Source organism: Lampetra fluviatilis, chromosome 12 (assembly GCF_964198595.1).
Source record: "Lampetra fluviatilis chromosome 12, kcLamFluv1.1, whole genome shotgun sequence".
Taxonomy (NCBI): Eukaryota; Metazoa; Chordata; class Hyperoartia; order Petromyzontiformes; family Petromyzontidae; genus Lampetra; species Lampetra fluviatilis.
Window position 1 is genome coordinate 2235243 of NC_136286.1, and position 23910 is coordinate 2259152.

The window sequence follows — 23910 nt, forward strand, 5'->3', positions numbered from 1 at the left end:
CCCTCAGCCTGGAGCCGTGATGTCAAGGGCACGGTTGTGATCTCCCTCCCTCCTCTCCCTCCCCTCCCTCCCTGCCATCCGTCCGTTGGGGTTGTTTGAAAACAAACGATGCAGAATTCGATCGAGATAGAATAATATCTGCGCCCGCAAGGACGGTGCGGTAATGTGATGTAACACTCGACTCGCTGCGAGTGTGCGTGTGTGTTCTGCAGCTGAGTGTGTGTGTGGTGCAGCTGAGTGTGTGTGTGTGTGGTGCAGCTGAGTGTATGTGTGTGTGGTGCAGCTGAGTCTGCGTGTGTGGTGCAGCTGAGTGTGTGTGTGGTGCAGCTGAGTGTGTGTGTGGTGCAGTTGAGTGTGTGTGTGTGGTGCAGTTGAGAGTGTGTGTGTGTGGTGCAGCTGTGTGTGTGGTGCAGTTGAGTGTGTGTGTGTGGTGCAGCTGAGGGTGTGTGTGTGGTGCAGCTGAGTGTGTGTGTGTGTGGTGCAGCTGAGTGTGTGTGTGTGGTGCAGCTGAGTGTGTGTGTGTGTGGTGCAGTTGAGTGTGTGTGTGTGGTGCAGCTGAGGGTGTGTGTGTGGTGCAGCTGAGTGTGTGTGTGTGTGGTGCAGCTGAGTGTGTATGTGTGGTGCAGCTGAGGGTGTGTGTGTGGTGCAGCTAAGTGTGAGTGAGTGCTGCAGCTGAGTGTGTGTGTTTTGTGCAGCTAAGAAGTGCTTTTGTGGTGCAGCTGAGTGTGTGTGTGTTGTGCAGCTGAGTGTGTGTGTGCTGCAGCTGAGTGTGTGTGTGTGTGTGGTGCAGCTGAGTGTGTGTGCTGCAGATGAGTGTGTGTGTGGTGCAGCTGAGATGTGTGTGTGTGTGGTGCAGCTGTGTCTATGTGTGTGGTGCAGCTGAGTGTGTGTGTGTGGTGCAGCTGTGTGTGTGGTGCAGCTGAGTGTGTGTGTGGTGCAGCTGAGTGTGTGTGTGTGTGGTGCAGCTAAGTGTGTGTGTGTGCTGCAGCTGAGTGTGTGTGTGGTGCAGCTAAGAAGTACGTTTGTGGTGCAGCTGAGTGTGTGTGTGTGGTGCAGCTGAGTGTGCGTGTGTGGTGCAGCTGAGTGTGTGTGTGTGGTGCAGCTGAGTGTGTGTGTGTGGTGCAGCTGAGCGTCTGTGTGTGGTGCAGCTGAGTGTGTGTGTGTGGTGCAGCTGAGTGTGTGGTGCAGCTGAGTGTGTGTGTGGTGCAGCTGTGTGTGTGGTGCAGCTGAGTGTGTGTGTGGTGCAGCTGTGTGTGTGGTGCAGCTGAGTGTGTGTGTGTGGTGCAGCTGAGTGTGTGTGTGTGGTGCAGCTGAGTGTGTGTGTGGTGCAGCTGTGTGTGTGGTGCAGCTGAGTGTGTGGTGCAGCTGAGTGTGTGTGTGGTGCAGCTGTGTGTGTGTGTGCTGCAGTTGAGTGTGTGTGTGTGTGTGGTGCAGCTGAGTGTGTGTGTGGTGCAGCTGTGTGTGTGTGTGTGGTGCAGCTGAGTGTGTGGTGCAGCTGAGTGTGTGTGTGGTGCAGCTGTGTGTGTGGTGCAGCTGAGTGTGTGTGTGGTGCAGCTGTGTGTGTGGTGCAGCTGAGTGTGTGTGTGTGGTGCAGCTGAGTGTGTGTGTGTGGTGCAGCTGAGTGTGTGTGTGGTGCAGCTGTGTGTGTGGTGCAGCTGAGTGTGTGGTGCAGCTGAGTGTGTGTGTGGTGCAGCTGTGTGTGTGTGTGCTGCAGTTGAGTGTGTGTGTGTGGTGCAGCTGAGTGTGTGTGTGGTGCAGCTGTGTGTGTGGTGCAGCTGAGTGTGTGTGTGTTGTGCAGCTGTGTGTGTGTGTGGTGCAGCTGTGTGTGTGTGTGCTGCAGATGAGTGTGTGTGTGTGTTGTGCAGCTGAGTGTGTGTGTGTGGTGCAGCTGTGTGTGTGGTCCAGCTGAGTGTGTGTGTGTTGTGCAGCTGAGTGTGTGTGTGGTGCAGCTGTGTGTGTGTGTGTGCTGCAGCTGAGTGTGTGTGTGTGTGTTGTGCAGCTGAGTGTGTGGTGCAGCTGAGTGTGTGTGTGGTGCAGCTGAGTGTGTGTGTGTGGTGCAGCTGAGTGTGTGTGTGTGGTGCAGCTGAGTGTGTGTGTGTGTGTGGTGCAGCTGAGTGTGTGTGAGGTGCAGCTGAGTGTGTGTGTGTGCTGCAGCTGAGTGTGTGTGTGTGGTGCAGCTGAGTGTGTGTGTGTGCTGCAGATGAGTGTGTGTGTGTGTGGTGCAGCTGAGTGTGTCGTGCAGCTGAGTGTGTGTGAGTGGTGCAGCTGAGTGTGTGTGTGTGGTGCAGCTGAGTGTGTGTGTGTGGTGCAGCTGAGTGTGTGTGTGTGGTGCAGCTGAGTGTGTGTGTGTGGTGCAGCTGAGTGTGTGTGAGGTGCAGCTGAGTGTGTGTGTGTGGTGCAGCTGAGTGTGCGTGTGTGGTGCAGCTGAGTGTGTGTGTGTGTGTGCAGCTGAGTGTGTGTGTGGTGCAGCTGAGTGTGTGTGTGTGGTGCAGTTGAGTGTGTGTGTGTGGTGCAATTGAGTGTGTGTGTGTGGTGCAGCTGAGTGTGTGTGTGTGGTGCAGCTGAGTGTGTGGTGCAGCTGAGTGTGTGTGTGTTGTGCAGCTGAGTGTGTGTGAGGTGCAGCTGAGTGTGTGTGTGTGGTGCAGCTGAGTGTGCGTGTGTGGTGCAGCTGAGTGTGTGTGTGTGTGGTGCAGCTGAGTGTGTGTGTGTGGTGCAATTGAGTGTGTGTGTGTGGTGCAGCTGAGTGTGTGTGTGTTGTGCAGCTGAGTGTGTGGTGCAGCTGAGTGTGTGTGTGTGGTGCAGCTGAGGGTGTGTGTGTGGTGCAGCTGAGTGTGTGTGTGTGTGGTGCAGCTGAGTGTGTATGTGTGGTGCAGCTGAGGGTGTGTGTGTGGTGCAGCTGAGTCTGCGTGTGTGGTGCAGCTGAGTGTGTGTGTGGTGCAGTTGAGTGTGTGTGTGTGGGTGGTGCAGCTGAGGGTGTGTGTGTGGTGCAGCTGAGTCTGCGTGTGTGGTGCAGCTAAGTGGTGAGTGAGTGCTGCAGCTGAGTGTGTGTGTTTGGTGCAGCTAAGAAGTGCTTTTGTAGTGCAGCTGAGTGTGTGTGTTGTGCAGCTGAGTGTGTGTGTGCTGCAGCTGAGTGTGTGTGTGTGTGTGGTGCAGCTGAGTGTGTGTGCTGCAGATGAGTGTGTGTGTGGTGCAGCTGAGATGTGTGTGTGTGTGGTGCAGCTGTGTCTATGTGTGTGGTGCAGCTGAGTGTGTGTGTGGTGCAGCTGTGTGTGTGGTGCAGCTGAGTGTGTGTGTGGTGCAGCTGAGTGTGTGTGTGTGTGGTGCAGCTAAGTGTGTGTGTGTGCTGCAGCTGAGTGTGTGTGTGGTGCAGCTAAGAAGTACGTTTGTGGTGCAGCTGAGTGTGTGTGTGTGGTGCAGCTTAGTGTGCGTGTGTGGTGCAGCTGAGTGTGTGTGTGTGGTGCAGCTGAGTGTGTGTGTGTGGTGCAGCTGAGTGTGTGTGTGTGTGGTGCAGCTGAGTGTGTGTGTGTGGTGCAGCTGAGTGTGTGGTGCAGCTGAGTGTGTGTGTGGTGCAGCTGTGTGTGTGGTGCAGCTGAGTGTGTGTGTGGTGCAGCTGTGTGTGTGGTGCAGCTGAGTGTGTGTGTGTGTGGTGCAGCTGAGTGTGTGTGTGTTGTGCAGCTGAGTGTGTGTGTGGTGCAGCTGTGTGTGTGGTGCAGCTGAGTGCAGCTGTGTGTGTGTTGCAGCTGAGTGTGTGTGTGTGTGGTGCAGCTGAGTGTGTGTGTGTGTGGTGCAGCTGAGTGTGTGTGTGGTGCAGCTGTGTGTGTGTGTTCTGCAGTTGAGTGTGTGTGTGTGGTGCAGCTGAGTGTGTGTGTGGTGCAGCTGTGTGTGTGTGTGTGGTGCAGCTGAGTGTGTGGTGCAGCTGAGTGTGTGTGTGGTGCAGCTGTGTGTGTGGTGCAGCTGAGTGTGTGTGTGGTGCAGCTGTGTGTGTGGTGCAGCTGAGTGTGTGTGTGTTGTGCAGCTGAGTGTGTGTGTGGTGCAGCTGAGTGTGTGTGTGGTGCAGCTGTGTGTGTGGTGCAGCTGAGTGTGTGGGTGCAGCTGAGTGTGTGTGTGGTGCAGCTGTGTGTGTGTGTGTGCTGCAGTTGAGTGTGTGTGTGTGGTGCAGCTGAGTGTGTGTGTGGTGCAGCTGAGTGTGTGTGTGTGTGGTGCAGCTGAGTGTGTGTGTGTGTTGTGCAGCTGTGTGTGTGTGTGGTGCAGCTGTGTGTTTGTGTGCTGCAGCTGAGTGTGTGTGTGTGTTGTGCAGCTGAGTGTGTGTGTGTGGTGCAGCTGTGTGTGTGGTCCAGCTGAGTGTGTGTGTGTTTTGCAGCTGAGTGTGTGTGTGGTGCAGCTGTGTGTGTGTGCTGCAGCTGAGTGTGTGTGTGTGTTGTGCAGCTGAGTGTGTGGTGCAGCTGAGTGTGTGTGTGGTGCAGCTGAGTGTGTGTGTGTGTGGTGCAGCTGAGTGTGTGTGTGTGGTGCAGCTGAGTGTGTGTGTGTGTGTGGTGCAGCTGAGTGTGTGTGAGGTGCAGCTGAGTGTGTGTGTGTGGTGCAGCTGAGTGTGTGTGTGTGGTGCAGCTGAGTGTGTGTGTGTGCTGCAGATGAGTGTGTGTGTGTGGTGCAGCTGAGTGTGTCGTGCAGCTGAGTGTGTGTGAGTGGTGCAGCTGAGTGTGTGTGTGTGGTGCAGCTGAGTGTGTGTGTGTGGTGCAGCTGAGTGTGTGTGTGTGGTGCAGCTGAGTGTGTGTGTGTTGTGCAGCTGAGTGTGTGTGAGGTGCAGCTGAGTGTGTGTGTGTGGTGCAGCTGAGTGTGCGTGTGTGGTGCAGCTGAGTGTGTGCATGTGTGGTGCAGCTGAGTGTGTGTGTGGTGCAGCTGAGTGTGTGTGTGTGGTGCAGTTGAGTGTGTGTGTGTGGTGCAATTGAGTGTGTGTGTGTGGTGCAGCTGAGTGTGTGTGTGTGGTGCAGCTGAGTGTGTGGTGCAGCTGAGTGTGTGTGTTGTGCAGCTGAGTGTGTGTGTGCTGCAGCTGAGTGTGTGTGTGTGGTGCAGCTGAGTGTGTGTGTGCTGCAGATGAGTGTGTGTGTGTGGTGCAGCTGAGTGTGTGGTGCAGCTGAGTGTGTGTGTGTGGTGCAGCTGAGTGTGTGTGTGTGGTGCAGCTGAGTGTGTGTGTGTGGTGCAGCTGAGTGTGTGTGTGTGGTGCAGCTGAGTGTGTGTGTGTGGTGCAGCTGAGTGTGTGTGAGGTGCAGCTGAGTGTGTGTGTGTGGTGCAGCTGAGTGTGAGTGTGTGGTGCAGCTGAGTGTGTGTGTGTGTGTGTGGTGCAGCTGAGTGTGTGTGTGGTGCAGCTGAGTGTGTGTGTGTGGTGCAGTTGAGTGTGTGTGTGTGGTGCAGTTGAGTGTGTGTGTGTGGTGCAGCTGAGGGTGTGTGTGTGGTGCAGCTGAGTGTGTGGTATAGCTGAGTGTGTGTGAGTGCTGCAGCTGAGTGTGTGTGTGGTGCAGCTGAGTGTGTGTGTGTTGTGCAGCTGAGTGTATGTGTGCTGCAGCTGAGTGTGTGTGTGTGGTGCAGCTAAGAAGTGCGTGTGTGGTGCAGCTGAGTGTGTGTGGTGCAGCTGAGTGTGCGTGTGTGGTGCAGCTGAGTTGTGTGTGTGGTGCAGCTGAGTGTGTGTGTGGTGCAGCTGAGTGTGTGTGTGTGGTGTAGCTGAGTGTGTGTGTGTGCTGCAGCTGAGTGTGTGTGTGTGTGTGGTGCAGCTGAGTGTGTGTGTGTGGTGCAGCTGAGTGTGTGTGTGTGGTGCAGCTGAGTGTGTGTGTGTGTGGTGCAGCTGAGTGTGTGTGAGGTGCAGCTGAGTGTGTGTGTGTGGTGCAGCTGAGTGTGCGTGTGTGGTGCAGCAGAGTGTGTGTGTGTGTGGTGCAGCTGAGTGTGTGTGTGGTGCAGCTGATTGTGTGTGTGTGGTGCAGTTGAGTGTGTGTGTGTGGTGCAGTTGAGTGTGTGTGTGTGGTGCAGCTGAGGGTGTGTGTGTGGTGCAGCTGAGTGTGTGGTGCAGCTGAGTGTGTGTGAGTGCTGCAGCTGAGTGTGTGTGTGTGGTGCAGCTGAGTGTGTGTGTGTGTTGTGCAGCTGAGTGTGTGTGTGCTGCAGCTGAGTGTGTGTGTGTGGTGCAGCTAAGAAGTGCGTTTGTGGTGCAGCTGAGTGTGTGTGTGTTGTGCAGCTGAGTGTGTGTGTGCTGCAGCTGAGTGTGTATGTGTGGTGCAGCTAAGTGTGTGTGTGTGTGGTGCAGCTGAGTGTGTGTGAGGTGCAGCTGAGTGTGTGTGTGTGTGTGGTGCAGCTGGGTCTGTGTGTGTGGTGCAGCTGAGTGTGTGTGTGTGGTGCAGCTGTGTGTGTGGTGCAGCTGAGTGTGTGTGTGGTGCAGCTGAGTGTGTGTGTGTGGTGCAGCTAAGTGTGTGTGTGGTGCAGCTGAGTGTGTGTGGTGCAGCTGAGTGTGTGTGTGTGGTGCAGCTGAGTGTGTGTGTGTGGTGCAGCTGTGTGTGTAGTGCAGCTGAGTGTGTGGTGCAGCTGAGTGTGTGTGTGTGGTGCAGCTGAGTGTGTGTGTGGTTCAGCTGTGTGTGTGTGTGTTGCAGTTGAGTGTGTGTGTGTGGTGCAGCTGAGTGTGTGTGTGGTGCAGCTGTGTGTGTGGTGCAGCTGAGTGTGTGTGTGTTGTGCAGCTGTGTGTGTGTGTGGTGCAGCTGTGTGTGTGTGTGCTGCAGCTGAGTGTGTGTGTGTTGTGCAGCTGAGTGTGTGTGTGTGGTGCAGCTGTGTGTGTGGTCCAGCTGAGTGTGTGTGTGTTGTGCAGCTGAGTGTGTGTGTGGTGCAGCTGTGTGTGTGTGTGCTGCAGCTGAGTGTGCGTGTTGTGCAGCTGAGTGTGTGGTGCAGCTGAGTTGTGTGTGCTGCAGCTGAGTGTGTGTGTGTGGTGCAGCTGAGTGCGTGGTGCAGCTGAGTGTGTGTGTGTGTGGTGCAGCTGAGTGTGTGTGAGGTGCAGCTGAGTGTGTGTGTGTGTGCTGCAGCTGAGTGTGTGTGTGTGGTGCAGCTGAGTGTGTGTGTGTGCTGCAGCTGAGTGTGTGTGTGTGGTGCAGCTGAGTGTGTGGTGCAGCTGAGTGTGTGTGTGTGGTGCAGCTGAGTGTGTGTGTGTGGTGCAGCTGAGTGTGTGTGAGGTGCAGCTGAGTGTGTGTGTGTAGTGCAGCTGAGTGTGCGTGTGTGGTGCAGCTGAGTGTGTGTGTGTGTGGTGCAGCTAAGTGTGTGTGTGTGCTGCAGCTGAGTGTGTGTGTGGTGCAGCTAAGAAGTGCGTGTGTGGTGCAGCTGATTGTGTGTGTGTGTTGTGCAGCTGAGTGTGTGTGTGTGGTGGAGCTGAGTGCGTGTGTGTGGTGCAGCTGAGTGTGTGTGTGTGGTGCAGCTTATTGTGTGTGTGTTGTGCAGCTGAGTGTGTGTGTGCTGCAGCTGAGTGTGTGTGGTGCAGCTGAGTGTGTGTGTGTGTGGTGCAGCTGAGATGTGTGTGTGTGTGGTGCAGCTGTGTCTGTGTGTGTGGTGCAGCTGAGTGTGTGTGTGTGGTGCAGCTGAGTGTGTGGTGCAGCTGAGTGTGTGTGTGTGTTGTGCAGCTGAGTGTGTGTGTGGTGCATCTGTGTGTGTGTGGTGCAGCTGTGTGTGTGTTGCAGCTGAGTGTGTGTGTGGTGCAGCTGAGTGTGTGTGTGTGGTGCAGCTGTGTGTGTGGTGCAGCTGAGTGTGTGTGTGTGGTGCAGCTTAGTGTGTGTGTGTGGTGCAGCTGAGTGTGTGTGTGTTGTGCAGTTGAGTGTGTGGTGCAGCTGAGTGTGTGTGTGCTGCAGCTGAGTGTGTGTGTGGTGCAGCTGAGTGTGTGTGTGTGGTGCAGCTGAGTGTGTGTGTGTGGTGCAGTTGAGTGTGTGTGAGGTGCAGCTGAGTGTGTGTGTGTGGTGCAGCTGAGTGTGTGTGTGTGGTGCAGCTGAGTGTGTGTGTGTGGTGCAGCTGAGTGTGTGGTGCAGCTGAGTGTGTGTGTGTGGTGCAGCTGAGTGTGTGTGTGTGGTGCAGCTGAGTGTGTGTGAGGTGCAGCTGAGTGTGTGTGTGTGGTGCAGCTGAGTGTGCGTGTGTGGTGCAACTGAGTGTGTGTGGTGCAGCTAAGTGTGTGTGTGTGCTGCAGCTGAGTGTGTGTGTGGTGCAGCTAAGAAGTGCGTGTGTGGTGCGGCTGATTGTGTGTGTGTGTTGTGCAGCTGAGTGTGTGTGTGTGGTGGAGCTGAGTGCGTGTGTGTGGTGCAGCTGAGTGTGCGTGTGTGGTGCAGCTGATTGTGTGTGTGTTGTGCAGCTGAGTGTGTGTGTGCTGCAGCTGAGTGTGTGTGGTGCAGCTGAGTGTGTGTGTGTGTGGTGCAGCTGAGATGTGTGTTTGTGGTACAGCTGTGTCTGTGTGTGTGGTGCAGCTGAGTGTGTGTGTGTGTTGCAGCTGAGTGTGTGGTGCAGCTGAGTGTGTGTGTGTGTTGTGCAGCTGAGTGTGTGTGTGGTGCAGCTGTGTGTGTGTGTGGTGCAGCTGTGTGTGTGTTGCAGCTGAGTGCAGCTGTGTGTGTGTTGCAGCTGAGTGTGTGTGTGTGTGGTGCAGCTGAGTGTGTGTGTGTGTGGTGCAGCTGTGTGTGTGGTGCAGCTGAGTGCGTGTGTGTGGTGCAGCTGTGTGTGTGGTGCAGCTGAGTGTGTGTGTGTGGTGCAGAGAAGAAGTGCGTGTGTGGTGCAGCTGAGTGTGTGTGTGTGTGGTGCAGCTGAGTGTGCGTGTGTGGTGCAGCTGAGTGTGTGTGTGTGTTGTGCAGCTGAGTGTGTGTGTGGGCTAGCTGTGTGTGTGTGTGTGGTGCAGCTGAGTGTGTGTGTGTGTGGTGCAGCTGAGTGTGTGTGTGTGGTGCAGCTGAGTGTGTGTGTGTGTGTGGTGCAGCTGAGTGTGTGTGTGTGGTGCAGCTGAGTGTGTGTGTGTGCTGCAGATGAGTGTGTGTGTGTGGTGCAGCTGAGAGTGTGTGTGTTTTGTGCAGCTGAGTGTGTGTGTGGTGCAGCTGAGTGTGTGTGTGGTGCAGCTGAGTTTGTATGTGGTGCAGCTGAGTGTGTGTGTAGTGCAGCTGAGTGTGTGTGTGGTGCAGCTGAGATGTGTGTGTGTGTGTGGTGCAGCTGAGAATTGAATAGGACTAGGATGTGTGTGTGTGTGTCCATGGATGTGGAACCTATCGACCCGAGTTCGATTCCCGCTCACGGTCAACACCAGTGACGATTATTTGAACCGGTCCTGAACCTCCCCTAGGTCGACTCAGCCTCAAATGAATACCTGATGCAGTGTGTAGTAAATATTCGCACTAGGGAGACAAAGCCGGTCGGGCGTGGTGTTGGCCACCCACCCCCTGGTGTGACGTACCGGCCATCATAGGTGCTCGCTAACAGAACTTGCCCCAACAGTCTGCCAAAGGCTATACGGGGAACATAAATGTCTGCGTGTGTGTGAGTGTACGGGTGTGCATGCGTGTGTGTGCATGCGTGTGTGTGTGTGTGCATGCGTGTGTGTGTGTGCATGCGTGTGTGTGTGTGCATGCGTGTGTGTGCATGTGTGTGTGTGCATGCGTGTGTGTGTGTGTGTGCATGCGAGTGTGTGTGTGCATGCGTGTGTGTGCATGTGCGTGTGTGTGTGTGCATGTGTGTGTGTGTGCATGTGTGTGTGTGTGTGCATGCGTGTGTGTGCATGTGTGTGTGTGCATGCGTGTGTGTGTGCATGCGTGTGTGTGTGTGTGCATGCGTGTGTGTGTGTGCATGTATGTGTGCATGTGTGTGTGTGCATGCGTGTGTGTGCGTGTGTGTGTGTGCGTGCGAGCATGCGTGTGTGTGTGTGCATGTGTGTGTGTGTCCGGCCCGTGATCCATTTGGTGAGAATCTGAACTCGACATGCGGGTCGATGCGCGACCACGTGACGCGGTGCCTTTTCCTCCCATCGCCCCATCAGCACCTCCCGACGCCCCCCCCCCCCCATTACCTTCCCAGAACCATGAACCAAAGCAGCCCGCACGAGTATCCTGCTCTATACACAGTGACATCAGCCGTCTCATCCACTCACAAAACATCAGCCACCTTCCCTCCATCACCCCCTCGCATTCGCTCCATCCGCCAATCGCCCCCCTTTCATTCGAGCCCCCCCCCATGCCCACCCCTCCCACCAAGCATCCCCCCCCCCCACCTTCCGTGAGTGACATTGCGAGCTAAATTAGGCCGATGCAGGTCAAAGGTGACAGGGTTGAGCCCTGCAGACCGAAAAAACCCCCATCCCACCGCTCATACAGGCACGGGTACCCGCTCTGCCCAGTCGGTAGTAACCTCACAACCAACTGGTGTCATCACGGGTCAGTATCAATCCACTGCTGGATGAAGGCCTCCCCAAACCGCTGTCTCCATCTCTCGCGATGCGACAATACAGCTGCGCGCGAGCTGATTTCGTCGTTCCGTCTACACGGTGGACGTTCTCTCCGATTCGCCAACAAAGCCAACCATCCCATTTGTGGTGCTGGGCAAACATAGCCAGAGCCTCTGATGCTGTTCCCAAGTGGCACAGTAAACGAATTGAATCCCGAATCGCGGTGCGCGATGTCTTTTGAGCGAAATTACACTGGCAGTGATCTCGGATAACGATTGGATTTGATCCAAAAATATAACGCAAAATTAGCTTAATTGCCCGTCCTAGTGGCGCTAATGGAATGTTAATACATTCCATTAGGACGGGATGGGGAGTGGGCGGGATAATCTACTGCGGGGAGATCTCGCACGGGCACAGCCGCTGTGGCCAAGAAGCGGGGGGGGGGGGGATGTGAGGTTAACGCGACCTGCAGACTGACGATGGGAGCGAAGCCAGAGGCCGACGCGAAGCTCCCGGCTCGGGATGAACCCCACGTGGACTCAAACACGCGCTGAGTCATTCCGCCCGCACGAACAAATCGCCCTCAAACGCGCCCCATATCGCCGCATCTCGGACTCTGGGCAGGTCTTGAGCCAGGCAGGCAAACAAAATAAATAGTTTGTTAGTACTTGAAATGGAGAGATTAACTTGGAACATTAAACGATTTTAAAATAATTTTTATTTTACCAGGTAAGGCCCACGGAGCTGTAAGATAGCTTTTTTCAGAAGCGACCTGGCCACAAATGATAGCTCAACGAAGTGGCTTATTATGTGGAAATGGAAACTGGAGCAACCAAATAATCTAAACACGCACGTTGATTCTAAATGTGGATGGAAAAACGGAGGACCTGGAGAGAAAAACATCCACGCGACCACGGGAAGAGAAACACGCAAACTCCAAATATACAGCAGCAGGCATCCTGGTCGGGATCGAACCCACAATCTCCTGTATACCAGGCGAGGTAGGTAACATCTCGCCAGGGATGAGGGGGGTGACGATGGTGCTGTCTCCTCCTCGAATGGAGTTTGAGCTATCTCGGTTCCTCCGGTTTGCAGACACACGAAGCTAATCACGAACTCACGGAACTGGTCAAACATCTCAAGCGCATCGGGACACCTCTTGGATAAGCGTCTCGAGACGCAGCAAATCTTTGCCTGAATATTAAAATGGCAGCAGTGTTAGTCGCGGGAGTTTTTACGATTCAACAGACACAGGTTCACGTACGTACGAAACAAAACAGCAGCATTTGGAGCATTAAACCCCAGACTCTTATCCACCACTCTCCCCCCTGCTGCCCCATCTCCCCACCCCACCACCACCCCCCGCTCCAGCACAGATGGAACAATTGCAATTGCACGGCCACATCCGAAATTGTTACCACGCCGCTCAATAATGGATGGGCCGGGCGTGTGGTGAGGAAAAGTGCCGAGTGATGCAAATCAGACGATGAATGTTTAATGCGGCTGAGAGTTGTGCGTGAGCCCAGAACCCCGTCCCGGTGGTGGGGGGGGGGGGGTGAAGGGAAAGGGGGGCATAGGCGGCGATGTCATTGGGAGGGGGGTCGAGGGGTAGGGGGGGTAGCCAGATTGGGCGAAGCGCGGCTGTGACCCAGGGCTGTGGAAGAGGAGGTTGGTGGATCACAAAGTGATGCGCGAAGCCACCAGAATTCGTTGGCTGCGAGGTGGCCCGGAGAAGGCAGTACCACACGTGGGTGCATCTACCGGTCTGTTCGAGCCTTTGAGCGTCATATATATATGAATCGACGGCGTGTCAATACCTGGACTGGGGAGTCAAAGGCGGTCGGGCGTGGTACTAGCCTGAAACAAAGAGGTCTTGAGGCTTTCTCCCCGTTTAGCCTCACATACTGTTGACGCAATTGCTGTTAAGTCTGAGTCGACCTAGGGGGGTGCCGACAAAAGGGGCAGCTACTACTACGACGACGACTCTCCACTGATGTTCGACCGTGGCTTGGGAATCGAACTCGTAATACAGTGCGGTCACAACACCGCCCTAACCCGCTGGGCCCTTAACAGACTGGAGGGGCAAGTGCTGTTATCGAGCACCTGTGAAGGTCGGAACGGCGCATGAAGGGGTGGGTGGCCAGCACCGCGCCCGTCCGCCTTTGTCTCCCCAGTGGCGATATGTACACATCACACCAGATACTCATTTGAGGCTGAGTCTACCTTCGGGAGGCTCAGGACCGGTTCAGTTAATCGTCACCGGTATTAGCCATGAGCGGGAGATCGAACCCGGGTCGCCGGGTTCATAGCGCAGTGCGCTAACCGCTACACTACCGCTCCTCACCGCCACCACCTTACACATATATATGCAAAGACAAAGATCCCCCACATAGCATCTGTATCGGAGAGAGGCTTCTGTGCTCCCCACTCGGCCTGTCAGCTCGACAGCAACCACCCAGGGGCGGCATCTCGTTACGACGTCGCTCACGGGGGCATGGAGAAGTCGAATTTGACACGGAGGGTGACGCCACCTTCTCGGCTCTGCTCTTGAACGAGACTCGAGACAGAATAAAATAAAAACAAACTCAACGCATTCGACAAGAACACAGTGGTATTAAAACCGCGACGCTTTTGGGCAACGGACCCTCTCCATGATTTGATTCGTGCGGCTATGAAAAAGGATCATCGCCCGTAACGTCGCCGTGTTATTGTAGCTACGGGGCAAATGCGGCCGTGAAGGCGTGAAGTGTTGCACGTGCTTGCGTATCGCTGAGACGTCGTCGACGCGGATGAAGCGGGGTCGACGTGGCTCCCGGGGAGAGCGTCTCTTGGTGGCTTCAGCGGATGACGCTGGTGACGCTGCTGCTGCTACTGCGTTGGCAGTGGTTCTCAGGCACGATTAACAAACACCATTTTATTACCCAAAATAAAATCTGCGACGTTTCAGGCAATGGCCCCTCTTTATAGCCCAACACGTCGACGATCGCATGTATATTTTCGAGCAGTATTGCTGACGAGTGTGTTTAGTATAAAGTTATTAATTTATTCGTTTATTTATTTATTTAGTTGCTAACGGTGCTTGTGCACCATCGCTGCCAATGCAGCCGCAGCTTCGCCGAATGAATGAGAAACGGGACGTCGCTCATCTGTCGTTGGCAAACCTTGATTGACATTCCACATTCCTATTACGGGACAAAGTCCCTCTCTCTCTCTCTCTATCCCTCCCTATGGTACAACCGCCATTGACTTCCCACAACAGCGATACCTGTTTTATCGACCCGCAAGCGGCGATGGTGATGGGGCCGAGGCGACCGCAGAGCGCTATTCGAGCGCGCGCCGTTTTGATTGCGAGTCGAGCGCTCTTCCCACTTCACAATGACAATAATAATAATAGCGCACATCTGTATAAGAATAGTAAATAATTTAACGCTTAAAATCCCCGTGGCAATTTTATTTCGGGGGAAAAGCTGCGGGTGCCTTCGCCACCCCGCCGTGGCAATTACAGCCACGCCAGGCTGCCGTCTCATGCCACTCGTCCCCGTGTCGTCATTCACTCACTCACCCCATCCCCTCCCTCCCCATCCCCATCCCCTCCCTCCCCATCCCCTCCCTCCCCATCCCCTCCCCCCTAATCCCCTCCCTCCCCAGCCCCATCCCCTCCCTCCCCATCCCCTCCCTCCCCATCCCCATCCCCTCCCTCCCCATCCCCTCCCTCCCCTCCCCTCCGTCCCCATACCCTCCCCATCCCCTCCCCTCCCCATCCCCTCCCTCCCCTCCCCATCCCCATCCCCTCCCTCCCCATCCCCATCCCCTCCCTCCCCATCCCCTCCCTCCCCTCCCCATCCCCATCCCCTCCCCCCTCATCCCCATCCCCTCCCTCCCCTCCCCATCCCCATCCCCTCCCTCCCCATCCCCATCCCCTCCCTCCCCATCCCCTCCCTCCCCATCCCCATCCCCTCCCCATCCCCATCCCCTCCCTCCCCATCCCCATCCCCTCCCTCCCCATCCCCATCCCCATCCTATCCCCTCCCCATCCCCTCCCTCCCCTCCCCATCCCCATCCCCTCCCCATCCCCTCCCCATCCCCATCCTATCCCCTCCCCATCCCCTCCCTCCCCATCCCCTCCCTCCCCTCCCCATCCCCATCCCCTCCCTCTCCATCCCCTCCCTCCCCTCCCCATCCCCATCCCCTCCCCATCCCCTCCCCATCCCCTCCCTCCCCATCCCCTCCCCATCCCCTCCCTCCCCATCCCCTCCCTCCCCTCCCCATCCCCATCCCCTCCCTCCCCATCCCCTCCCCATCCCCTCCCCATCCCCTCCCCCCTCATCCCCTCCCTCCCCATCCCCATCCCCTCCCCATCCCCTCCCTCCCCTCCCCATCCCCATCCCCTCCCCTCCCCATCCCCTCCCCATCCCCTCCCCCCTCATCCCCTCCCTCCCCATCCCCATCCCCTCCCCTCCCCATCCCCTCCCTCCCCTCCCCATCCCCATCCCCTCCCCTCCCCATCCCCTCCCTCCCCTCCCCATCCCATCCCATCCCCTCCCCTCCCTTCCCTCCCCATCCCCTCCCTTCCCATCCCATCCCCTCACTCCCCATCTCCTCCTTCTCTTATCTCCTCCCTCCTCCTCCTCTCTCTCTCTCTCTCTGTGTGCCCTCTGCTTATCTGTGTGGTTGGTGAGGACCAGTCGATCGATTCACATGACGTCTTCCCACAAAGGGGTACAGTTCGTTTTATCGACCACAGAGGAAGGATGATGATGATGACGATGATGATGTTTAACACGTGCGGATTTTCGCGAGCGACATTGTGATTCATAATTGATTTTCTAGTCAGATCGCGTTAGTAGAGAGTGTGTCGTACAGACTCCTCCACCCGACACATCAAACTTCTAAAAGTGATCACTTTATTAGTTGGCTGACCCAAAAGTCCATGATAAATGGTGATGGTTGATGATGATGATGACGAGCCGACACTCGAACGGGGGGGGGGGGGTTGAACTCTCAACCTTCCGAGTGTGCGTCAAAAGCTCGAGCCACAGTAAAGCATCATCATCGGCAGAATCATCCACGCTCACAGGCATCATCATCACCATCGCGTGAAGACCAGTCGGCGAGTGGGGATGGAACCGCACGGCTGTTCACCGCAGCTCGGCTGTGCGCGCGGGAGGTAGCGGTGAGCACGCAGAGAGCAAGGGGTGAGTTCATAAGTGAGTAGGGGTGAGTTCCACAGGTAAGTAAGAGGTGAGTGTCGCACGATGCAATGACATTACCACATTCGCCCCCCCCCATTCCACCCCCCGCCCGCCCCCACCTCCTCCACGGCTTCTCTCGTCTCATTAGAGGCGAACCGAGATCCGGGTGGAGCAGAATGGGTCGCGGTGCTGGCGACCGCTTGCCGCCTCTCGTTCTCTCCCTGCGCGCCCCCTTGAAGTCGAGGCTAAATCGCGGCAATCAGATACAAAGGCGGAAGACAATTAACCCCTAATGGCAACGCTATTATCGCGGCACGGCGCACTCGGAACTCGGGGCGCGGCTCGCTCTGCGATGGGCAGCAAAGTCGGGTGCCCCCCCCCCACCACTCCAACACCCCCTCTGCCCCAACGCCCCAGACCCACCTCGATCGCCTGCCTCGTTCCGTCGTTATACAATTTACACGACTCACAAATTCGATACGTGGCGATACGATGCAAATGACAATCGCGACGATAATGCTGCTGCTGCTGATGATGATTATCGTCGCAGCTCTGATTAGCATGGTTGGCTACGTACGCTGCGACAAAAGTCCAACATACACCATAATAACAATAATAATGCAGCGATAACGTGCAGCCGTTTGTCAATGCACTGCTGGATGAAGGCCCGTCTCGTGCCGTGTTGGTCACGGTGACTGTTATCTGACCATACTTCACCACGCTCACCATTGGTGGTTAGTGAAGGTGGGGTTGGTGGGGGCGCGGGGGTGAGGGAGGGTGGAGAGGCAGGACCAAATCAGGAATATAATAATGATGATGACAATGATGATGGTGGTAAGGAAAGTTATTCTGCATTGAGGTGTTTGGCTAATTACCTCAATTACAATCGCCGAGAGTGTGACTGCGTGTGGGAGGAAGTCGCGGAACCTGGAGAAACTCGCCCCCCCCCCACCACCCTCCGCGACTCCCGCCTCCTACACCCCCTGGCAAGCCCTGGCGGCGGTCACCCCCGCACCTCCGATCGGCACGGTTGGATACGTACGGTGCGAAAGAAGTTCAACGCGCAGACACGCAGACGCCAACGAGGCTCAAACCCGCTTCCGAGATGCGGCAACTGTGGCCATCATGATCGATCCACTGCTGAATGAAGGCCTCTCCAAGCCGTCGCGATCCCATTACGGCCGTGCCGTGCAACGATCCGCCCCAGCACGTGAACCGATTTCATCGCTCCGCCTCCGCGGTGGACGTGACCCACTCGCGAGCCTCGGCCACCACCGGGTCTAGGCCGTGACGCGTCCTGCCCAAGCTCTCTCGCCCATCTTGGCAGCCAATATGATGCCTTCGACCTGCGCGTGGGACGAATCATGTGGGGGCCCATCCAATTATGGATGCGCACCCGTCATGGCAACGTGGAAACTTCCATCGCCGGCGAGGGACAACCGCACAGGGAGATGGGCGTCGAACGCGAGGCTCGTGTGAACAAGGAGACCGCTCACCGCGACTGTCCGTGACGATCCCTCTCTTCTCTCGCTCACAGTGGACACCGAAGGCGGCCACAGGTTCTTGTCGGCAATGTTTGGGTGCATTTGGTCAACGCGACTTTCTTAACTCGACAATTGACACGCGCCCGCTGCCAGCAGCGTGATGTCAAGGCCAGCCACGTGGTGTGCCTCGCACCCTCCCCCTCACCCCTCTTTATATTTGTCTTTATATTTTTAACTCAAATTGTCCATTATAAAATGTGAAATTGTAGCGAGAGGGTCACACACGCGAGCGCGCTCTCTCTGGAAGTAATTACAGCGACACCCCGACCACTCGAGTCGAACACCCCCCCTCCACCCCCCTCCTCCCCCGCCCCGCCCCCCCCTCTTCACGCATCGCTCACCGCAGGCCTACCATTAGCAGGTACAGCGTCAATCACAAGGTGGGCACCTGCTGATTTGGAAACTCTCACAAAGGTAGAGCAAATTGCCAGTGTGAGTGCTCACCCGGGTTCTGCATGAGGGGACACACGGAGACACAAAGACAAAGATCGTCCGTGTAGCCGTAACAGACTGTTGGGGCAAGTGCTGTTTAGCGAGCACCTATGAAGGCCAGAACGGCACACGAGGTGTGGGTGGCCAGCACCACGCCCGGTCGCCTTTGTCTCCCGAGTGGCGATGTTTACACACCGCACCAGGTACTCATTTGAGGCTGAGTCGACCTAGGGGAGGCCCATGACCGGTTCAGATACTCGTCACCGATGTTGGCCGTGAGCGGGAATCAAACTCGGGACGGATACAACGACAAGCGCTGTTCGCCACTAAGTGGCGGCGAAGTCGCCATGGCGCTTGTGCCAGGCGAGCCACATTGTGAGGCCACGCGAAGTGTCAGATGGCTCGCTGACAGGAGGGACAAACCCAGGTGCCATGAGTTGACTAACTCAGTGGCAGATGCACCGACGGTGCTCCCCGCTGTGACACACTAATAGATGAAGATCCCTCCTATAGACGACACCGACTGCTGGGGCAAGTGCTGCTAGCGAACAGCTTTATGAAGGTCGGCACGGCGCACCAGGGGGTGTGCGTGGCACGTGCCAACAGAAGTCTGAGAAGTGTTACCATAAACCACATTCTCTACATTGAGTCTCAATCGGCTCTCCTCGAGTTTAGGGGTCTTGATCCATTCATAAAACACATTCCTGCGGAGGGAGCTGGTAGGAACGTTGGGTTGCTCGGTCAATGGCCAGGGTCAACGGCGGCGTGGTGTATTCCGCAAATATGCCCGACTGTGAGGGCGGGCACAAGCCGGCGTGAGTAGGTTAAACGTTGAGTTTTATAAGGGCACCACGGGATGACCAGCCCCTCCCCACCCAGCCCCACCCCTCCCACACTCCCCACCCGGCCCCTCCCTGCACGACGGACGGACGGACACAATAATCTCCTGTGGTCTGGTGTAACAAGAGGTTCCTACCAGTATAAATCGACTGATTAATTGTTTTTGTCGACCTAATACAAATTCGTTGATGGAATCACTGCAGCCCTCAAATACAGATGAGTGACGCCACTCATCTGCGATTCACAGGTTGGCTACGTACGGTGTTCAACGTACATACGTCACAAAAACCCGGCTCCGTTGTCTCCTCCCGTGGCTTCGACACCGTGGGAATGAAGCTGCGAGTGGCTATGTATGCGTGTGGTGTGTGTGGTGTGTGTGGTGTGGTGTGTGTGGTGTGTGTGTGGTGTGGTGTGTGGAGGGGGGGTGTGTGTGGGGGGGGGGGTGTGGTGTGTGGGGGGGAGCGGTTGTGCAGTGGTTAGGGCACTGCGCTAAATCGCACACGTGCGACCCGAGTTCCATTCCCGTTTACGACCAATAACATGGGCGAATGTTTTAATCGGTTCTGGGCACCCCCTATGTCGACTCAGCCTAGAATGACGACCTTGATGCGGCGTGTAAACATTAGCACCGGAGAGACAAAAGCGAACGGGAGTGGTGTTGGCCACCCACCCCATTGTGTGCTGTCCCTGCGGGCTCCCTAACAGCACTTGCCCTCGCAGTCTGTTAAAGGCTCTACAGGGAATATATGTCTTTGCCATGTGTTCTGAACACCAATTAAGTGAAGTTAAATATACTTGTTTAAATACCAACCGATGCAACACTCACGACAAAGCAGGTAAACGGAAATGTACGAACGTCCACCGCTCGCAAGCGCCTCTGCGCCACAGTGCTCTACTTAGCATGTATGTACTCACAAGTCGACACAATGTAACTCACTTAGCATTTGTTTCGTTAATTTGCTTCCAAGGCACAGCAGTGCGAGTGCGGCCATGCAACCCAAACTATGGACCGCAGAGTAAACCCACAGTGGTAGTCTGCACTCCTTCAACATAGGAGGAGGAGGAAACAGCGACACGACACGAACTCTCTGCTGAAGCCCATCTTGTCGTGGTCAGTAGCAGTAGCAGACCTCGACGTTGGCATTTAGCTCCCGAACCATATTGCTGCTGTGCGCAAGAGTAGTGTCAGCTTGAAAGCGGCAAACAATCGTAGCTCGGAGTCGCCGTGAATCTTGAGTTCCACGACCCGAACCCTTCCATGGAAGGGGGGGGGGGGGATCCAATCCCCATTCGTGGATGTCGCCACGCTCATCATCCCCTCATTCTCTAATTACCCCCCTCCCCCAGCCCCCCTCCCCCAGCCCCCCTCACCCAGCCGCCCTCCCCCAACCCCTCTCCCCCAACCCCCCAAACCCAATCCCCCAGCCCCCCTCCCCCAGCCCCCCTCCCTCAACCCCCCTCCCTCAACCACCTCCCCCAGCCCCCTCCCCCAGCCCCCTCCTCCAACCCCCTCTACCCCAGCGCCCAGGCCACACGACTCTGTATTCCACCCCTCCTGCTCCCCCCAAAATCATTATTTGTCAGAGGGGGGAAAAAAACGGCGATTTTTTTTTATTTGCCGTTTTAAAGGGACCGCGTCGCATTCCCCCCCTTCCCTTACTTCGCCGGCGTCTGTGCCGCGCCCGTCTGCGCCTATGGCCTAGTGGTGATACCCGGCTCCTCCCGGCTCTTCCCCACCTCGCCCAGACGAAAGCGAACACCGGCCAGGGGTAACCGAGCGACGCACCGGCTCATACCGGTCACCGGTCCCAGAGCCTCCCTCCGTACCTCCCCATACGCGTACTGTGATACAGCGAACGTAGACACACACACACTGGTGCATTCATACATCCATGTGCGCACACACACACACACTTAGCTCGCCTGGCTCACCAAGGCGCTAGTCTTTCCACAGTGCGTTGCATGGACCGACGCTGTTGTTCATTGAAACATCCAGATACATACCTTAAAACACACAATTCTGTATTCGCATCACCGCTTCGTGAGTTACACGCGACCGAGCCGTGATGAGTCTAAACACCGTCGTGATGGCCACACGGTTACATTTGACGACTCACCGCGGTCGGCGCGATCTCGTTCAGCACCCTCTCGGCCGTGGACAGCTCCTGGGCGAGCCGAGCCGGTCCCGGGGTAAAGCCACGGGGAGCCTCGGAAGGAGCAACCCAGGGGGGGGGGGGGGGGCAAGACAGGACGGCTGGCAAGAACGTGGAGTGGCAGCTTCTCTCGGCACGAATCACTGCGCTTCTCGCTAGCGACAGGGTTCGGTGTTAGAGGTTTAATTGGGCGGAGAGGGAGAGAGAGCGGGAGAGAGTGAGAGAGAGAGTGCAAGCTTGGTACGTACAGTGCCGTCCCTTCTGTATTCGGAGACTCATGGGTCCCGGTCTGATTGTGCGCTTCCGAAAGCGTTTGTGTTACCACGTATGTGCGTGTTTGTGTCTCTGTGTGTATATGGGAGCAGCGACTAGCGCGCGGCGCGATGACCCGAGTTCGATTCCCACTTAGGGGCCAACACCAGTGACGAATATCTGAACCGGTCCTGCGCATTCCCGATATCTCATCAGCCTCCAATGAATGTCTGGTGCGGCAAACATCGCCACTAGGGAGACAAAGGCGGCCGGGCGTGGTGCTGGTCACCCACCCCCTCGTGTGACGCGACGTAGGTGCTTGCTAACAGAACTTGCCCCAACAGTCTGTACCGGCTATGCGAGGGGGGTGAATCTTTGTCTTTGCATGGTGTTTGCTCGCGCGCGTGTGTGTTTGTTTGTAAGTGGTAATTACGGATGTATTTGACTTTGATTGTGCGACGTGTGATCGTGTGCACGTGTGTGTGTAAGGATGTGTGTGTACGTGGTGTATGTGTGTGTGCTAATTAGGTATCTTTGTCTGCACACGTGTCCGCGCGCGGCTTTGTTTTGGTGCGCGTGTGTGCGTCTGTTTTATTGTTCCCACACACCTGCCGGCTGAGCAAACGAAACGAACCATGGCATTGTTAATCACTCAGAGCACAAAGCCGAGCCGAGCACTCCACACACGCCTAACCAATGGCACCCCCTCCATATGGGAAGGCCGCGAATGGCAATTGTAATTTTTTTTTAATTATAATTTTCTCCGGGCTCTCCCTGTTTCCTCTCACAACGAAGCCAACCACTCATGAATGGAATTGGCCCAACATCGCAAAAGCAGGACCCTCCTGAACAAGCGTCCTGGCACTCAGGGATGCGTTTTGCCGTTGTTAATCAAGAAACGTCACAAGAGCATGACGTAATACATGCATATGAAACAGCGAATGAATGGGGCGCCGCGGTGGCGAGATGTTCACGACCTCGCCTGGTGTGAAGGAAATCGCGGGTTCGATCCCGAGCCTGACGCCTGCTGCTGTATGTTTGGAGTTTGCATGTTCTCCCCGTGGTCGCGTGGATTTTTATCCGGGTCACTTCCACATTTAGAATCAACGTGCATTTGGAGTATTTGGCTGCTTTACATTTCCACGTGATAAGACACTTCGTTGAGATATCATTTGTGGGCAGGTCGCTATTGAAAAGCTATACAGCTTTACCTGGTAAAAAAAAAAAGTTTAGTTTAATGAGTCGGATCATCGCCTCTATGTATTGGTCACATGCGCGTATTTTAATAGATTAAAAGACACCATCAGCGAGACAGACACAACGCGACTGTGTACAGCGCGGGCACGAGTCAGCCACAACAACAATCCACCTGTACAGTCATCACACCGGACAGAGTCCATAACATCGATCAAGATCGATTCATACGCTCACGACGCACGCATCAGATCACGTGGCGAGAGAGAAGATCCTATGCGTTTGTATTCGAAACGGCTTCTGCACGTGGCCCCTTCCAGCTACGAGGTCGCTCGCTACTTCCGCCACGATAACAAAATAATAAGCTTTAGTTTTGAAATCGAATCGCCACAATTCGTTAAATCATGGGGTAGGGGGGGGTGTAAGCGGTTCTCTCTTAATTCGCGTTGAACGTCCTTCACTTAACCCAGGTGAAATCACGACCTTGGATTAACTAGGTGAAAGCACAACCTTGGATTAACCAGGAGCGCGCCAGCTGAGATTCGAGCGAGAGGGATATCCATATCGAATCGTGGGAATCGGCCCGCAGGGAACGAGGGAATCGCACTCGGTATAGGTTTCACGTGGGGGATGCTGTCCCAGGCTTATTTTTGGCTACAGGGCAAAACATTTCATCCCCGAGGCAGTCACAGCGAGGTCACCGTGACCCTAATTAACTAGGGGGTGGGGCAACAATGAACCGACTCCCCCAATCCCTCCCCCCTCTCTCCTCCAGCTCCACTTGCCCATGCTGGGAATATCACATCCCACGCACATTCACCGATTAATTTGCTCTCCCCATAAGCAGACACTGCAATGAGAATACCACGCATTTACTCGATTATTATCACGATTCGATTCTTTATTTTTTTCCAGTGAGGTGCATGTGGAATCCATAACAGCCGCAATTGCCATTAACTAATCAACCACAATCTACATGAAGTAACCGATTATGCTCACGATTTAATGGTTTCAAGATACATTATCCCGCTATCTACCGGATGAGCCAATGGGCTCTCATCGAGATGAATGGGAATGGATTGAAATAGCACGCGTCTCTGGAGTGGAGCGGTGGCGCAGCGGTTAGCACAGTGTCAACAATAATCCTGCCGTCCGAGTTTGATTTCCAACCCCGGCTAACATTCGTGGCTCGTCCCACCTAAACCAGTTCCGTACCGAATTATGGGCAGGCAACTCCCATGACCGACATAATGTGGGGAGGCCTTCATCCCGCAGTGGATTAACAAAGGGCTGTAAATTATATTGTTATTTAGTACATATCTGCTTGTCTGCATGCGTATTTGCATTATACGAGTATCTGCATATGCATGTCTGCACATGTCTATGTAGGTCATGTGTCTGTATGTTTGTGTCTGTGTACTCAGCTAACGTCAGTGGGGAGTGAAATCTGAACCCAGCCAGAGCCTCTCCTACGTCGACTCAGCCAAACAAAAAAAAAACCCTGGTGTGGTAACATAACCGCGGGAGAGACGAAGGCCGGCGGACACGGCCCTGGTCTTAATAGGTGTTCGCTAACAGCACTTGCCCCTACAATGTACGACTATTACGGGGGGAATATGCATCTTTACATCACGGTGTGGTCTCAGCCAGGCTGTTTTACAACGGATACACGTGGCCCAGTGAATAGGTCACCGTTCAGTTGTTGCTGGCGTTGGCTTCATATACAGAGCTACGAGGGGACCCTTGAATGAACGAGGCCAGTAACGATCCACCCCCTCTTCCTCGACGATTCCATTATTGTCCATGATGCTCATTGGTTAAATGGTGTTCATGCCGTGAGCCTAAATGTAACATTAAAAAAAAGTAAAATTTGTGAAAATCCAGGG

At 55.5% G+C, this 23910-nt stretch overlaps 1 protein-coding gene across 1 annotated transcript in view; it reads right to left on the minus strand.

Annotated features, from left to right (window-relative positions):
• LOC144935031 (complexin-1) overlaps window positions 1–20760 on the minus strand; it is a 204438-nt gene extending 183678 nt beyond the window's left edge. The window contains exon 1 of the mRNA XM_078861341.1: window positions 20543–20760. The gene's annotated coding sequence lies outside the window, so the exon portion shown is untranslated. The remainder of the gene's footprint in view (window positions 1–20542) is intronic.
• Window positions 20761–23910: the final 3150 nt, after the last annotated feature.